Genomic DNA, 13,475 nt, shown 5'->3' with positions numbered 1-13,475 from the left:
GCACCCATGACCATGCTTGATCTTCCAGCCTTGATTTAAATATTGGAGATGAACCCTTGGGGTTGAGTTATGCTGTGGTGGGCCTTGGAGTAGGGGTGCAAAGTAGTGGTACAGGCATCCTGGGAAATGGGCATTGTTTTTTAAAGTATAAATATTAAAGTTACCTTTTAGGCCTGTGCACTCCATTGCTCTGAGAGCTGTACCATGCTGAAAAGTGTTAAGGATCCCCTCCACTGCCATTGGAGCACTGGATGCTTGGGATCAATAGGTATTCTGTGCATCCAACAGTCTGAAGGTACATGCTGTTGATGATTCTGCCATCCCCATTTGCAGCATTTATAACCATTCCTGCCTTCCACCCTATCACCTGGTTAAAATCTGTTACATCTCGAACTATTTCCAGTTCTGACGCTAGATCACAGACCTGAAAAGTCTCTCTCTCCACAGATGCTGCCTGACCTACTGAGTATTTCCAGCATTTTCTGTTTTTATTTAGTCTGAAGGTACAAATTGCAAGAACACGTCGGAAGAGATATTTCACTGATTTGCATTTTGTTTCCTTCCTATCCATCTGGAGAGCAACAAATGGAGTGGAGGGAAACACAGAAGGGCAATTCTCTGCCTCTTGCCCACTGAAACAATATCTGAGGGCAGGCAGGTATCCGGGCATTGAAGAGTATTCTGCTGTCTGAGGAACAGCATCTCTGTAAACTGGAGAATACAACCACTGTAATCGTAGGACCTTTTCTTTAGACTGGGAGAGTGTCGTTTTCTACATTTTTAAGGAGTGATAATGATAGCATGCATCTTTTTGCAGCTGGATTAGTGAATTTTTTGTTACATCCGGATATTTAGCAATTTAAGAAGTATGAAAGGAATATTACTACTAGGTACAATATATATTGAAATAGAATAAAAATTTAATTAACGATCTGATTAAATTAACAGTGTCAGTTAGAACATAAGAAATAGGAGCAGGAGTAGCCCATTCGGCCGATCGAGCCTGCTCTGCTATTCAATAAGATCATGGCTGATCTTCTACCTCATCTCCACTTTCCTGCACTATCCCCATATCCTTGATTCCCTTAATATTCAAAAATCTATCAATCTCTGTCTTGAATATACTCAACGACTGAGCCTCCACAGCCCTCTGGGGTAGAGAATTCCAAGGATTCACTGTCCTCTGAATGAAGAAAGTTCTCCTCATCTCAGTCCTAAATGGCCGACCCCTTCTTCTGAGACTGTGACCCCTGGTTCTAGACTCCCCAGCCAGGGGAGACATCCTCCCTGCATCTACCCTGTCAAGCCCTTTAAGAATTTAATATGTTTCAATGAGATCACCTCTCATTTTTCTAAACTCTAGAGAATATAGGCCTAGTCTACGCAATCTCTCCTCAGAGGACAATCCCCCCATCCCAGGAACCAGTCTGGTGAACCTTCGTTGCACCCCCACAATGGCAAGTATATCCTTCCTTAGGTAAGGAGAGCAAAACTGTACACAATACTCCAGGTGTGGTCTCACAAGGGCCCTATATAATTGCAGTAAGACGTCTTTACTCTTATACTCAATTCCACTTGTAATAAAGGTCAACCGACCATTTGCTTTCCTAATTGCTTGCTGTACCTGCATGTTCATTTTCAGTGATTCATGTACAAGGACACCCAGGTCCCTCTGAATACCAACATTTCCCAATCTCACCATGTAAAAAATACTCTGCTTTTCTATTTTTCCTACCAAAGTTGATAACTTCACATTTCTCCACATTATATTCCATTTGCCATGTTCTTGCCAACTCATTTAGCCTAAATATATCCCCTTGAAGCCTCCTTGCATCTTCCTCACAACTTACATTTCCACCTAGATTTGTATCATCAGCAAACTTGGATATATTACATTTGGTCATCTCATCCAAATCATTGATATACGTTGTGAATAGCTGAGGCCCAAGCACTGATCCTTGCGATACCCCACTAGTTACAGCCTGCCAACCTGAAAATGACCCGTTTATTCCTACTCTCTGTTTTCTGTCCATTAACCAATCCTCAATCCATGCTAGTATATTACCCGCAATCCCAAGAGCCCTAATTTTGTTTAATAAGCTCTTGTGTGGCACCTTATCGCATGCCTTTTGAAAATTCAAATACACCACATCCACTGGTTCCCCCTTATCTATTCTACTAGTTACAACCTCAAAAAACTGTAACATATTTGTCAAACATGATTTCCCTTTCATAAATTCATATTGACTCTGCCCAATCCTATTATTATTTTCTAAGTGCCCTGTTACCATGCCCTTAATAATAGATTCTAGCATTTTCCCTACTACAGCACGGTGGCATAGTGGTTAGCACTATTGTCTCACAGCGCCAGAGACCCGGGTTCGAATCCGGCCTCGGGCGACTGTCTGTGTGGAGTTTGCACATTCTCCCCGTGTTTGCGTGGGTTTTCTCCGGGTGCTCCGGTTTCCTCCCACAGTCCAAAGATGTGTGGGTTAGGTTGATTGGCTATGATAAATTGACCCTTAGTGTTAGGGGGATTAAATACGTGGGGTTACAGGGATAGGGTGGGATATGTGTTGGTGTAGGGGTTACGGGGATCGGGTGGGATATGTGTCGGTGCAGGCTCGATGGGCCGAAATGGCCTCTATCTGCACTGTGGGGTTTCTGTGATTCTGTGATACTGATGTCAGGCTAACTGGTCTGTAGTTCCACGTTTTCTCTCTCCCTCCTTTCTTAAATAGTGGGGTGACATTTGCTACCTTCCAATCCGTGGGAACCATTCTAGAATCTATGGAATTTTGGAAGATGCCACCCAATGCATTCACTATCCCTATAGCTACCTCTCTCAAAACTCTAGTGTAGGCCATCAGGTCCAGGGGATTTATCGGGTTTCAGTCCCATTAATTGCTCCAGTGCTATTTTTTTACTAATACTAATTTCTTTCAGTTCCTCATTCTCGCTAGACCCTTAGTTCTCCAGTATTTCCGGGAGGTTTTTGCGTCGGAGGATGCAACAGCCAGTCTGTGATGGAGATGCCGGCTCCACAGCAGCTGAAGGCTGTAGATAGAAACAAAAGTAAGTTAACATTTTCCAACACTTTACACTCACCTCACATACTTATCACTCCACACTTGCACCCATCACTCAACTCTACATCGTACTTTCAGACCCCTCCCACCCCCACAGACCTCCTACCCACCTCCTACACCCCAACGGGGTTCCCCTAGTTCGGGAAGCCCGCACTTCAAGATGAAAAATTGGGATAATCCTATTTTCTGTCTGTTAACTACATGTTAACAGGCAGTTAGAGTCATAGAGTCATCGAGTTTTACAGCACAGAAAGAGGCCCTTCGGCCCATCGTGTCTGCGCCGCCCATCCATCCCTGTCCAGTCTAATCCCATTTTCCAGCATTTGGTCCATAGCCTTGTATGCAATGGCATTTCAAGTGCTCATCCAAATGCTTCTTGAATGTTGTGAGGGTTCCTGCCTCTACCACCCTTTTAGGCATTGAGTTCCACATTCCAACCACCCTCTGGGTGAAAAAGTTCCTCCTCAAATCCCCTCTAAATCTCCTGCCCCTTACCCTGTATCTATGCCCCCTTGTTATTGACACCCCTACTAAGGGGAAAAGTTCCTCTTTGTCTACCCTATCTATGCCCCTCATCATTTTGTACACCTCAATCAGGTCCCCCCTCAGCCTTCTTTGCTCCAAGGGAAACAACCCCAGCCTGTCCAGCCTCTCTTCATAGCTGAGGCGCTCCATCCCAGGTAACATCCTGGTGAATCTTCTCTGCACCCTCTCCAAAGCAATCACATCCTTCCTATAGTGAGGCGACCAGAACTGCACACAGTACTCCAGCTGTGGCCTCACCAGCGTTTTGTACAGCTCCATCATAACCTCCCTGCTCTTATATTCTATGCCTCGGCTAATGAAGGCAAGTATCCCATATGCCTTTTTAACCATCTTATCTACCTGTTCCGCTGCCTTCAGAGATCTATGTACATGTACACCAAGGTCCCTCTGACCCTCTGTACTTCCAAGGGTCCTACCACTCATTGTGTATTCCCTTGCCTTATTTGTCCGTCCAAAATGCATCACCTCGCACTTTTCAGGGTTAAATTCCATTTGCCACTTTTGCGCCCAACTGACCAACCTGTCTATATCGTCCTGTAGCCTGAGGCTTTCCTCCTTGCCATTTACCACCCCACCAATTTTCGTGTCATCTGCAAACTTACTGATCATACCTTTTACATTCTCATCCAAATCATTTATGTAGATCACAAACAACAAGGGACCCAGCACCGATCCCTGAGGTACCCCACTGGACACAGGCTTCCAGTCACAAAAGCAACCTTCGACCATCACCCTCTGCCTCCTGCCACTCAGCCAGTTTAGGATCCAACGCGCCAAGGCACCCTGGATCCCATGGGCTCTTACCTTCTTGACCAGTCTCCTATGCGGGACTTTGTCAAAAGCTTTACTGAAGTCCATGTAAACCACATCCACAGCATTTCCCTCATCCACCTCCCTAGTCACCCCCTCGAAAAATTCAATCAGATTTGTCAGACATGATTTACCCTTGACAAAGCCATGCTGACTATCCCCGATTAATCCTTGCCTCTCCAAGTGGAGACTAATTTTGTCCCTCAGAATTTTTTCCAATAATTTCCCTACCACAGATGTTAGGCTCACTGGCCTGTAATTCCCTGGTTTATCCCTGCTACCCTTCTTGTATAATGGTACTACATTAGCTGTTCTCCAGTCCTCTGGTACATCCCCTGTGGCCAGAGAGGTTCTGAAAATTTGTGTCAGAGCCCCTGCAATCTCCTCCTTTGCCTCCCACAGCAGCCTGGGATACATCTCGTCCGGGCCTGGGGATTTATCCACTTTTTGGCCTGCTAAAACCGCTAGCACCTCCTCCCTCTCGATGCTAATATGTTCAAGTATGTCACAGTCCCCTTGCCCGATTTCTATGTCTGCATCGTCTTTCTCCATAGTGAACACAGATGCAAAAAAATTCATTTAAAACCCCGCCTACATCATCTGGCTCTACACACAGATTGCCACTTTGGTCCCTAATGGGCCCTACCCTTTCCCTGGTTATCCTCTTGCCCTTAATATACTTATAAAACATCTTAGGATTTTCCTTTATTTTGCTCGCCAGTGTTATTTCATGGCCCCTCCTCGCCCTCCTAATTTCTTTTTTAAGTATGCCCCTGCACTTTTTATACTCCTCTAGGGCTTCTTCCGTCTTTAGTCTTTTGTAACTGCCAAAAGCCCCCCTTTTATTTCTAATGCATTTTTGTATCTCCCTTGTCATCCAAGGTTCCCTTTGCTTGTTGGTCCCACCCTTGACCTTTACAGGAACATGTTGGCGCTGTACTCTCTCTATTTCCCTTCTGAAAGTCTCCCACTGTTTTGATGTGGATTTTCCTATAAGTAGCTGCTCCCAGTCCACTTTGGCCAGATCCTGCCTTATCATATTAAAATCGGCCTTCCCCCAATTTAGAACCCTTATTTCCGGGTCGTCTTTGTCCTTTTCCATGACGACCTTAAATTTCACCGAATTATGGTCACTGTCGCCAAAATGCTCTCCTACTGATACTTCCACCACTTGCCCGGCTACATTCCCCAGAATTAGGTCCAGTACCGCCCCCTCTCTTGTAGGACTTTCTACATGTTGGCTCAAAAAGCTCTCCTGGATGCACTTTAAGAATTCTGCACCCTCTAAGCCTTTCACACTCTGACTATCCCAATTTATATTGGGGAAGTTGAAATCCCCCACTATTATTACCCTATTATTTTCACACTTCTCTGAGATTTGCCTACATATCTGTTCCTCTATCTCCCCCTGACTGTTTGGGGGCCTATAGTACACTCCCAGCAAAGTGCTTGCCCCCTTTTTGTTTTTAAGTTCTACCCATATGGCCTCATTTGAGGAACCCGCTAATATATCATCCCTCCTTACAGCAGTAATTGACTCCTTAATTAATATTGCAACACCCCCTCCCCTTTTACACCCCCCTCTGTCTCGCCTGAAGATTCTATACCCCGGAATATTGAGCTGCCAGTCCTGACCCTCCCTCAACCATGTCTCCGTGATGGCAACAATATCGTACTCCCATGTGTTCAACAACAACTTCAGTTCATCCACCTTATTTGCAAGACTCCTTGCATTAAAATAAATGCCTTCTAGCCCTGCCATATTCCCTTTTGCCTTCACATATTTGCTCTGCCTTCCCAGCTGACTTGTTTTTTCCTCTGTATTTGGCTGTAAATCACCCCCTACTATAGCTCCACTCTGTACCCCATCCCCCTGCCAAGTTAGTTTAAACCCCCCCCAGCAATGCTAGCAAACCTCCCCGCAAGGATATTAGTTCCCCTCTGGTTCAGGTGTAAACCGTCCGACTTGTACAAGTCCCACCTTTCCCAGAAGCAGACCCAGTGATCCAGGAAACTAGAGCCCTCCCTCCTGCACCATCCCTTTAGCCACGCATTCATCTGTTCTATCTTCCTATTTCTATACTCACTAGCACGTGGCACCGGGAGTAATCCAGAGATTACAACCTTTGAGGTCCTGCTCTTTAATCCTTCACCTAGCTCCCTAAATTCTTGCTGCAGGACCTCATCCCTCTTTTTACCTATGTCGTTGGTACCAATGTGGACCACGACCTCTGGCTGTTCACCCTCCCCCTCCAGAATGCCCTGCAGCCGCTCAGTGATATCCTTGACCCTGGCACCAGGGAGGCAACAAACCATCCTGGATTCACGTCTACGGCCACAGAAACGCCTGTCTGTTCCCCTTACTATAGAATCCCCTACCACTATTGCTCTCCCACTCTTTTTCCCCCCTTCCTGGGCAGCAGGAGCACCCCCAGTGCCAGGAAGTTGGCTGCTGCTGCCTTCCTCTGGTGAGTCATCCCCCTCAACAGTTAATAGGCTTTAATCTCTTCCCACCTCCAAGGAGGCGGAACCCGGGACGGTTTCCCGCCTCCTGGCAAGAGGACATGGAGGCGGGTTGGGGACAGGTTTGCCACCCGCCGCCAAATTCTGCCACTTTCCCAGCATTCCCGCCTCCATACCTGCCTCCTCGGGGCTGGTAAAATCCAGCCCAAAATATTTGTTTAATTTCTCTTCCATTTCCTTATTCCCCATTATAATTTCTCCTGTCTCAGCCTGCAAGGGACCCGCATGTACTTTCACAAATCTTTTCCTTTTTACATACCTATAGTAGCTTTTACAGTCTGTTTTATGTCTCTTGCTAGTTTACTCTCATTCTATTTTCCCTTTCTCTTTATCAATTTCTTGGTCCTCCTTTGCTAAATTCTAAAATCCTCCCAATCCTCAGGCTTACTACTCTTTTTGGCAACATTATAAGCCTCTTCCTTTATGGCTCAGTGGTAGCACTCTCACTTCTGAGTCAGAATGTTGTAGATGCAACTACAGAGACTTGAGCACATAACCTAGGCTGACATTCCAGTGCCGTACTAAGGGAGTGCTGCATTGTTGGAGGCCCCATCTGCTCTCTCAGGTGGATGTAAAAGATCCTATGGCACTATTTTGAAGAAGAGCAGGGAGTTATCCCCGGTATCCTGGCCAATGTTTATCCCTCACTCAACATCACAAAAAACAGATGATCTGGTCATTATCACATTGCTGTTTGTGGAAGTTTGCTGTGCGTAAATTGGCTGCCGTGTTTCCTACATTACAACAGTGACCACACTTCAAAAAAAAAGTACTTCATTGGCTGTAAAGTGCTTTGGGATGTTCAGTGATCATGAAAGGTGCTATATAAATGCAAATCTTTCATATTCGGCCAATATTTATCCCTCAATAAACTTCACTAAAAACAGATCATCTGGTCATTATCACATTGCTGTATGTAGGAGCTTACTGAGCGCAAATTATCTGCCGCATTTCCTACATTACAACAGTGACTGCACTTCATTGGCTGTAGAAGTTTTGGGATGTCCTGTGGTCATGAAAGGCATTATATAAATGCAAACTTTCTCCCTCTCTTTGATGGTTTTCTTTTGTCCCTGCTATTTTGCCAACGCTGTGCACTCCACATTTTGATTCAATTTGATACAATTGCTGTATTATGGTTAACGCACTCCTTCGAACAAGAATAGTGCTTTAGCAGAACTGAAACGGTTAAGCTGAGAAGCAGTGGTCTGCTATAACAAAGTGCTCCATCTTGTGCGATAGCAAAAAACTGCAGATGCTGGAAATCCAAAATAACAACAGAAAATGCTGGAAAAACTCAGCAGGCCAGGCAACATCCATGGAGAGAAATTAGAGTGATGTTTCGGGTCTAACCCTTTTTCAAACTGGAAAGGAAATAAAATAGATCGAAGGCAGGGCTGCGATAGAACAAAAGAAGTAAAAGAAGTAAAAGAGACATTAAGAGGTATTCAAAACCAGACGAGATGGTAATAGGACAGTGGAGACAAAAGACAGCAAGATTAGGTGTGAAGTGTACTGGCAGGATGGGAGACAGCTGCCGTGTGGGAGAGAGAAAAGAAAATGGAAAGGCGGGGGGAAGGGAAGATCCAAAATAAAGGGGTGGGAAAAAATATATAAGTAAAAATGTAATAGGGGTTATGATCTGAAATTGTTGAACTCGATATTGAGTCCGGAAGGCTGTAAAGTGCCTAATCGGAAGATGAGGTGCTGTTCCCCAAGTTTACGTTGAACTTCCGTGGAACAATGCAAGAGGCCAAGGACGGTGAGGTCTGAGTGGGAATGGAGCGGTGAATTAAAATGACAGGCGACCAGAAGCTCGGGGTCACCCTTACGGACTGAACGGAGGTGTTCCGCAAAGCGGTCACCCAATCTGCGTTTGGTCTCCCCAGTGTAGAGGAGACCGCATCGTGAGCAGCGAATACAGTATACTAGATTGCAAGAAGTGCAAGTAAATCGCTGTTTCACCTGGAAGGGGTGTTTGGGGCCCTGGACAGTGGGAAGCGGGGAGGTATAGGGGCAGGTGTTACATCTCCTGCGCTTGCACGGGAAGGTGCTAGGCGAAGGGGAAGGGCTGTTGGGGGTGATAGAGGAGTGGACTAGGGTGTCTCAGAGGGAGCAGTCCCTACGGAATACTGAAAGGGGAGGGGAAGATGCATTTGGTGGTGGGATCACTTTGGAGGTAGCGGAAATGGCGGAAGATGATCCGTTGGATGTGGAGGCTGGTGGGGTGAAAGGTGAGGACAAGGGGAACCCTATCGTGGTTCCGGGAGGGAGGGGCAGGGGTGAGGGCAGAAGTGCGGGAGATAGAACGGACCCGGTCGAGGGCCGTGTCAACCACGGTAGAGGGGAATCCTCGGTTGCGGAAAAAGGAAGACATGTCGGAAGCACTGGTGTGGAAGGTGGCATCGTCGGAGCAGATATGGCGGAGACGGAGAAACTGGGAGAATGGAATAGAGTCCTTACAGGAGGCGGGGTGGGAGGAAGTATAGTCCAGGTAGCTGTGGGAGTCAGTGGGCTTGTAGTGAATATTGGTCGATAACCTATCCCCAGAGATGGAGACGGAGAAGTCGAGGAAGGGAAGGGAAGAGTCAGAGATGGACCATGTGAAGGTGAGGGAAGGGTGGAAATTGGAGGCAAAGTGAATGAAATTGTCTAGTTCAGGGCGAGAGCAGGAAACAGCACCGATACAGTCATCAATGTATCAGAAAAAGAGGTGAGGGAGGGGACCTGAGTAGGACTGGAACAAAGAGAGTTCCACATATCCCATGAAAAGGCAGGCATAGCTAGGACCCATGCGGGTACCCATAGCAACACCTTTGATTTGGAGGAAATGAGTGGAGTTAAAGGTGAAGTTGTTCAATGTGAGAACAAGTTCAGCCAAGCGGAGGAGGGTGGTGGTGGATGGGGACTGGTCGGGTCTCTGTTCAAGGAAGAAGCGGAGCGCCCTCAGGCCATCCTGGTGGGGGATGGAGGTGTAGAGGGATTGTAGGTCCATGGTGAAAAGGAAGCGGTTGGGGCCAGGAAACTGGGAACTGTTAAATTGGCGGAGGGCATCCGAAGAGTCGCGGATGTAGGTGGGAAGAGGCTGGACAAGGGGAGAAAAGATAGACTCCAGATAGGAAGAGATAAGTTCCGTGGGGCAAGAACAGGCTGAAACGATGGGTCTACCAGGGCAGTCCTGTTTGTGGATCTTGGGAAGGAGGTAGAAGCGGGCTGTGCGGGGTTGGGGAACTATAAGGTTGGTGGCCGCGGGGGAACGATCTCCAGAGGAGATGAGGTCAGTGACAGTCTTGGAAACGGTGGTTTGATGTTCGGTAGTGGGGTCATGGTCCAGGTGGAGGTAGGAGGAGGTGTCAGAGTGTTGGCGTTCAGCTTCCGCTAGGTAGAGGTCAGTTCGCCAAACAACGACAGCACCACCCTTGCCAGCGGGTTTAATGACAATGTCAGGGTTGGATCTGAGAGAATGGAGTGCTGCAAGTTCAGAGGGAGGTAGGTTGGAGTGAGTGAGGGGGGCAGAGAAATGGAGATGGCCGATGTCACGGCGGCAGTTAGCGATGAAAAGATCTAGAGAAGGTAAGAGGCTAGGGGGAGGGGTCCAGGTAGAACGGGAATTCTGCAAGCGGGAGAAAGGGTCAGTCGTGCAGGGGGAAGACTCCTGGCCAAAGAAGTGGGCACGGAGACGAAGGCGGCGGAAAAAGAGCTCAACAGTGTGCCGAGCTCGAAATTCATTGAGGTGGGGGCATAAGGGGATGAAGCTCAGGCCTTTGCACCATCTCGTCTGGTTTTGAATACCTCTTAATGTCTCTTTTACTTCTTTTGTTCTATCACAGCCCTGCCTTCGATCTATTTTATTTCCTTTCCAGTTTGAAAAAGGGTTAGACCTGAAACGTCACTCTAATTTCTCTCCACGGATGTTGCCTGGCCTGCTGAGCTTTTCCAGCATTTTCTGTTGCTCCATCTTGTGGTCAGGCTGAGAACCAGTGTAACTCCTCCACTTGCAGAACTGGAATTTGTTTGGTCAATTTTCATTTGTGGCAGAACATAGGGTGCACGATGAGCTTTGCCCACCCAATGATGTGGGCGGATTTCCTGATTGATTTTCGCAATTGGGCCTCATTTAAATTTGCTTGAACGCAGTTTGCCATTTGGGAGGGTGGGAAATCTAGTGGCTCTGTCACTTCTAAAAGCCAGCCTGCACCTGTTAAAGGTGGTAGGGCAGGGAGGGGTGGTGTTGTCAGTGGTGGTGTATGAAAACTGCATTTGTGGAGCAGCAGGTACAATGTTGACAACCCAGGAACCCTGATTTTTAGATACTGCAACGAAAGAGCTTATTGAGGAAGTCAGGGCCGAGGAAGGTGGCTGACAGGTGCCATGTCAAATAAGTCAGCATGCATGGTGGGAGATGGTTGAGCAGGTCATTGCCAGCAGCATCATTCCTAGGACCTGGCTGCAGAGGCACAAAAAATGTATGGCCTTACCAGGACTGCAAAGGTAAGATTTCTCCATATCTCTCACTCTGAATATAGACCTGTCACCTATTTTCCCTTGAAGTTACACAGCCGCGCAGCACTCCTGGGGTCTAGCACAGCCGGTGAGCCAGCTTTTACATTGAAAAAACAGCGCATGTGCTGAATTTTGAATCGGCCGCACAGCCCGTTAAAGGGGCCGCGCGGCTCAAAAATAATTACAGGGAACATTGCCTTCCACGCTGTACTTTTCCCCAGCATTGCTAATTCTTCCCTCCCCCACTGCACAAGCCTCCCTTCCAATCACAACGGGGCATTTTGCTACATCTCCTTCTGCTTACACTCACACACTCAACACCCACTACTGCCTTCAAAATGGGTACTAATAATATCCTGCTTTTATCTTGTTAGGATTCAATCTAATTTTTCTGTTAAATTCTTTTCATTTCACACCGCATCCACTTCCTTTCATCCAATGACTTCCCCCTCTTGCACACACCTGCTGCTTATTCTTCTCATCATGCTCTCTATGCTAAGCTGACACACATCTTCACCATCCTGTCACAGGCCACACACTAACCCACTTCTCTTGCAAGACAGGCTTGTACACAACACAAGGGATACTGTAAACATGGGGAAGGTGCAGCCACTGTAATATATGTGGATAGAACAGATGAAGGACAGAGACAGGATGAGTTGCTAGTCCATGTGCTTGCTTTATTAGGGCAGAGTGAACTGAATGTGCTCACACCAAACCATGTGAGAATACATTACACTGCTTTCCCCCTTAAAAAAATGTACATATTCCCTTCTCAAATACAACAAAACTATGGTCCCACTTTTCCCAGCATTACATGTACCACATAACAAAAACTCCTGGCTTTTTTTCTTTTAAATGAACCACAAATCCAACATATGAACTATAAATCCAGTTTAATAACAAGTTTGCAGAGCCTTCCTGATCTCCTTACAGAAGATTTTGGTGTTGAACCAATTTTTGAGCTGTTTTGTTTTGATTCTAAACTCAAAGATGATCCTAATTGTATTTCAGACTTGTTTGAACCTGGTACTTCAGTTACTGAAGTCTGAACTGAGTCAAATTCATGTATGTGTTCATGATCAAATGGTTCAAGATTTCTGTCCAGTCCAGGCCAGTAAACAAAGCTTCTTGCAATTGATTTCATACTGACGATCCCTGGATGTTCAGTATGAAGTTTGGCCAGAATTCTATCTCTCAAAGAAATAGGTACCACCACTGTTTCCCCACTTGATACAATCTTGCTCAAAAGACAATTCAGTACGACGGTTATGGAATGGTTTCAATTCTGTGCCCATACACTGATCAGCCCATCCATTCAAGGTGTTTTCATACACTCTTTTCAGTACTGAGTCCTTTTGAGTCTCATCTGCAATCTCAGTTGTCAATTGTGCCTAGCGTGAAAATTGCACCTTCACTCCCAACACACGAGTTCTCTTGTGGCAACCTGGACAAGGCATCTGCGATTGCGTTCTGCATTGAAGTACGATATTCAATCGTGTAGTCATATTGTGACAACAACACTGCCCAACGTTGCATTCTTGAGGCGGCCATTGCAGGGATGGCAGATTTGGGCACCAATATTGCCAGGAGCGGTTTGTGACGGTTATCAGGGTAAACTTTCTGCTGATCAGGAATTTCTTGATTCCAAACTGTTGAGTCTGTGTTTTCAATTGCAGTTATACTGAATAACAGGACACAGACTACAGAAGTAAGTAAACAGGTCTTTAGTGATTGAGGGTCAGGGCTGAACTGGGATACACTGCTCCGCAGGGTTTATATACCAGTGTGGTCACCACCGGTACTACAATGTACAGGAGCCATCAAAAAGTAGTCCATCACCTTAAGGTATCCTCTTAAGGTGGTACAGGTTACATACACAACAATTCCTCCCCTTTTAGCTTAACAGTGTACACCCCAAATTAAACATTACATGGATAACATATTTACACACAAAACTGTTCAAAGATTCAGGCCTAGAAATTCAGTCGCGTTTGCGCCCAC

Source organism: Somniosus microcephalus, chromosome 2, assembly GCF_052327205.1.
Source record: "Somniosus microcephalus isolate GS21.2 chromosome 2, FLI_Smic_1.0, whole genome shotgun sequence".
In the NCBI taxonomy this organism is placed as follows: domain Eukaryota; kingdom Metazoa; phylum Chordata; class Chondrichthyes; order Squaliformes; family Somniosidae; genus Somniosus; species Somniosus microcephalus.
This window is presented reverse-complemented; position numbering follows the sequence as displayed.